This window comes from Citrus sinensis, chromosome 9, assembly GCF_022201045.2.
Source record: "Citrus sinensis cultivar Valencia sweet orange chromosome 9, DVS_A1.0, whole genome shotgun sequence".
Taxonomy (NCBI): domain Eukaryota; kingdom Viridiplantae; phylum Streptophyta; class Magnoliopsida; order Sapindales; family Rutaceae; genus Citrus; species Citrus sinensis.
Genome location: NC_068564.1, coordinates 7,186,302 through 7,191,483, shown reverse-complemented (window position 1 = coordinate 7,191,483; position 5,182 = coordinate 7,186,302). Strand labels below are relative to the sequence as shown.

Below are 5,182 nucleotides of genomic sequence, written 5' to 3'. Positions count from 1 at the left end.
AATTTCTCTTATCTATTAATCTTTTATTTTTCTGCATTATCATTAAAAGAAGCACATGATAACCTAATACTAACTCTAGAGCGGACGTACCTCCGGAGTACCTACGAAGACCTGAAATAAGAGTCATTATTTACAATGCAACGTGTCATGATAAAAAATTACACGTGGCATAATAGTTTACACTAGCGAAGAGCATTAAATACAACTGAAATGCCTTGAAAAAATTCTCCCTACCCTTAGAGTTCTCATACATTCTACTAAATATTTTACTTGGACATTGGATTCTCGCATGTACAAAATAATAATGTATCTTCAATAGGTATAAGAGTAACAAAATTTTCATGACGTTGCCCTTAACAGTAAACTAAACTAGGGTTATGGTAGTAATAAAAAATTATCATAATAAGATGGACGAGGCCACAAATATTCATAATATACCCATAATAAATATCATTAATTTTTATAAGTTATTTTTCTCACTACTTTCTATTAAATCTTCTTTATCAATTAAAACTTATCTCTGCAATAGTCTTATTAACAAATCATCCATTGTTGCAATTGCAGTGGCTTGCTTTTTTTTTTTTTTTTATCATATCGACTTCAAGCAGAAATAATAAGTCTTTTATTTATATTAATTACTACCAATATAATTAAGTTGGTGATCTTTTGATATTTGTTTTGTGATCTTTTCATTTCTAGTGGAAACTAGGGATGACAATGGAGTGGGGTGGGGTGGGGGTGAGGAGGCCTACCACATTCCCCACCCCATTAAAAATTTTGTCTCCATTCCTCACCCCATTCCCCAATAAATTTAGTGGGGTGGGCATTGTGAATCCCCACGTGGGGAATGATTTCCCCATCCCCACCCCGTTCCCCATTTATTTATTTTATAGTAGACATAAATACATGATTTCAATAAATTAAAAACTAAAGGCTTAAATAAAATTATTACCATATTATAAAGTATTTAAATTATTTTAAAAAATCTCCAAATGTTTGAAATAATATCTTGAAATGATATCCAAATTGAAAAATGTTTGAAGAGAGCAGTATCTTAAGACAAAAGAGAAAACATAACAATGTTTTAGGTTGAATAAAAATTATATTGTAGGGTTTTCTTTTAGTTATAGCCCATTTATGTCAAGTAAAAATAAAAAGAAAATTTATTAACATACATTGTAACTGATACTGAAGAGAAAACAATATCAGTTAAAAAGAAAATCATTACCATATTATAAAGTATTTAAATTATTTTTAAAAAAATCTCCAAATGTTTGAAATAATATCTTGAAATGATATCAAAATTGAAAAATGTTTGAAGAGAGCAGTATCTTAAGACAGAAGAGAACACATAACAATGTTTTAGATTGAATAAAAATTATATTGTAAGGTTTTCTTTTAGTTATAGCTCATTTATGTCAAGTAAAAATAAAAAGAAAATTTATTAACATACATTGCAACTGATGAAACAAAAATTATTAAATAAAAATTAAAAAATATTTATATATAATGGGGATTGGGGTGGGGATGGGGTAGAGAGTACAAAACCAAACTTCACCCCATTAAGAATTTGGGGATTATTTTTCCCTCATTCCCCATGGCATTCCCCAAAAAGTATTCAAAATTCACCCCATTTGGGGTGGAGTCCTATGGGGCCCCAAACCCATGGAGAATTTTGCCATCTCTAGTAGAAACTCATTTACTAAAGTTTCATCGAGATCATATACATATAAGATTAAGCCAAATTTTAAAAGGCCTTTTTTTTATAAGAAAAATTTAAAGAGATTTTACTCCAACGGAAGCTTCAAAATATAAGAATCACAAAGGACTGGAAGACAACTGGGGAGAGGAGAGAGAGAGAAAAGAGAAAAAATGGTGGAAAAAAAACTTTAGGGAGAGAAACGAACATAATATTTGGCAAAAATAATAATTTAATTAAGAAAATCTTGTAATAAAATTTTTTATTGAGAAATGAATGCAGAGTCACTACTAGAAAAATGGTCTTTACTGACACTTGTCTTGTGACACTCTATTAACAAGTATCAGTAATTACATGTGATTGGGGCATTTTCCGTGTTTAACAGATAAGTATCACAAATTTCTAATACTATAGCGTCTGTAAATTAAGTATCAGAGATATATGACATTAAGGTATCAGTAATTAAAATAATAAAATTTTAATTTTGTCTCCACTAGGAGTCGAACCGCAGACTTCTAAACTTTTAGATTTTTAATTTTAAACGTTAAGCCACTAGACCACAAGTTGTATTTAATTTTGAAAAATTAAATTAAATTATCTAGAAACTATGTCTTAATGAGGTGTACATGAAAACCTAAAATCTAAAAATTTTGACGAGCAAAAAATCTATCCCCACCGCCATTTTCTTCTTTGAAACGAAGCTCTCTTCTCTCTCTCTCTTCCCCCCTCTCCCTCTCTCTACCTCTCTCTCTAATAACGATCTACCTCACAAGCCGCTGCTGTAAACCTTCAAAGCTGCCATCCTTGAGCTAAAATAGAAAGTGTTGTGAAGAGCTTAGCCAAAGTTAGGGTTCGAAAGTCAGATTCAAAAAATTAGGGCTTTTTTTGTTGAGGGTATTTTATTGTTTTTAATGTTGAGATCAGAGAGAATGAGTTTGTCGCCGTCGACGAAACCAATATCAGTTATAAAATCCACAGAGGCTGATATACAAAGAACCTGTGACTTAGAAAAGGTTTTGTTTCATCTTTATCTATAATTACTTTATATATATATATATATATATATATCTGAAACCCTAATTTTGATTTCCTTTGGGGTTGATGTTTTTGGTTGAAGCTGGGCTTTATGAAAGCAAAGAAGAAGCAGCGAAGAAAGAAGAGGTTCTCGGTCGAATTAATCAGGCAAGAATTTTTTTAAAAAAATTATGAGTGATTTTGAAACTAAGATCACTTCTTGTGATATGGTTTTTATCGTTTGGTTCATTCTTCATTTTGTAATTTGGTTATGAATTGAGCTTGTTTGAGTTTTATTGGTTATCTTAGAGATTTTATTTTGTTAGAGAATTTAGTGATTTTGTAATCAGGAAGTTTTGAGGGTGTGTTTGGATTTGGGTGTTCTAGGGTTTGCGAACTTGAATGAGGTTTTGATTTGGTGAAATTGAAATTGATGTTAATTTTGAGCTTGAACTATTGATTCTATAGATGGGTTTGTTCTATACTTGTTGAAATTATTCGTATTCTTTGAATGCATGAGTATGCCCTGTGGACAACCTTAAATTATTTGAAGGGTTTCTCAATAGTTTATGTAATGATGATGGAGTTCAAAGACAATGATAATATCAAGTTTAAGTCACGATTCTCGTTATGAGTATTTTTCCTTTTTATTCATTTTGTGGTTTATGTTAAATTATTTGTGTTCTGAGTGCCAACGTGTGTGTTGTGTACGGAGTTTAGGCACTGGTGATAAGAAACCTGGACGTTTCATATTCATGGATAATAATTATATAAAGCAATTAGGTTTCTATCTTTTGATGAGTCACCTGGACGTTTCATATTCATGCAATAAATAGCCACAATTTCTATAGATGTTAAAATGCCTTTGCTGTAAGAAACCCATTCAGTTTCAAGTTCCAGTCCCATTATTAGCCCTCTTTCCTTTCCTTTTTCCTCAATGGTACTAGACACTGATTTTTATTGGAGGACAATGGCCTGAATGCCACACTGAGGACCCTGCCTCAGTAATGGTACTAGGTACTGACTTTTATAAATCTAGGTTATCTTTTACTCTCTTAGCAAGAATGCTAATTTTTAGTTCCAAGGTGGTTCCCAGTATTTTTAATTACTTGTTTATTAGAAGCTGGTCCAATGTATGAGAGTAAAAGTTTATAATTTTGGATGTGGAAATGTGGAAGCCCTTATGCTATAAAAACTTATTTCTTAGGATCTTAAGGGTTTAGTTTTCCAATTTTAATTTAAACACTTATGTTCCTCAGGAGAAAGGTCCTACTATTGTTATAATATTTTTATTTATTCATGTATTTTGTTTTGTCATGTGGCTGATGTAGCTCAGTTTGCTTCTTTACTTTTTATGCAGTTTGTCTTCTGCTTTTAAATTTGAATAACTTTCTGTGCTTTTTTTTTTCTCATTTTTATGGTGTTAGTAATTGTTCAAAGTCATTTGGCACTGATTGGTTATGGTAGGCTGTTGACTAAATTCAAGTGGAATGACACTAGTGTATTATGGTCCATTTATTGGAGGACACCTCATTTTTCTGAATTGGGTTTTCCTGTAGGTGCGAGCAAAACACAAGGAAGTCTGTCTTCATAAAGACAAATAAACAAGGTAGAAGAACTATGGAAGACAAATCTTGATGCAACACTTGAGGATCTTGAGAAGCCTGGTGTTGATGATGAGCCTCAGCCTGTAGCTTTGAAGTATGAAGATGCATATCAGGTTCTGTGTTTGATGCAAAAATTAGATTCGGTATTTTTACATGAGAATTTTGCGGAAAGTTACAGTCTGTCTTATGGCTGCTAATTGTAGTTGTTGTTTTCTCTCTTATTTCATGCAGTATCAAAATGTTTTTGCACCACTTATCAAGCTTGAAGCTGACTATGATAAAGTATGCCTTTGGAACCTTTGGATTGTTTGCTCATTAAAATGCTCTACAGGATATTCTTCAACTGCTTTTTACTATATTGAATATCGTGCAGCATCTTACTGTCTTAATTTTCTTATAGATGATGAAAGAATCTCAAAGCAAGGACAATGCTTTTTTTTTGTTCCTTTTTCTTATCAGGTTCAAATGCTTTTTTTTTTTTGGGTGATTATGGACTATGGTGTTTGCTGGAATAATCAAAAGCATTTTTTTTTCCAAAGATCTGAGAAGTACTTGCTCGTCTGTCAAATTCAACCAACCATTTATCAACATCAATATTTAAGAAGAAGGAAAAAAAAATTTGCCGTGCCCTTTACTTTTGTCTTGGCTTTTTATCAAACATCACAGCATGTCCTGTTTGTGGTGGTCTTGGCTTGCATTGTATGTTCTTTTCTAACTTTATTGGTTGTCTCTTATTGTTCGAGTTTAAAACCCAAAAATGTATGATTAGTATGTGGCGTAATGACCATGTTGCAAGCATGGCAAGAAAATAATTAGATTCAACAAGAAGCCTTTGGTGATGTAGCATTGCAATCTTATGTAC

General features: G+C 31.9%; 1 long non-coding RNA gene across 1 annotated transcript; it reads left to right on the top strand.

Moving 5' to 3' along the window:
• Positions 1 to 4,260: 4,260 nt before the first annotated feature.
• LOC127899643 (uncharacterized) lies at positions 4,261 to 4,752 on the top strand. Its single transcript, XR_008051520.1, has 3 exons — positions 4,261 to 4,433; positions 4,552 to 4,602; positions 4,721 to 4,752. It is a non-coding gene; the product is annotated as an uncharacterized LOC127899643 (long non-coding RNA).
• Positions 4,753 to 5,182: the final 430 nt, after the last annotated feature.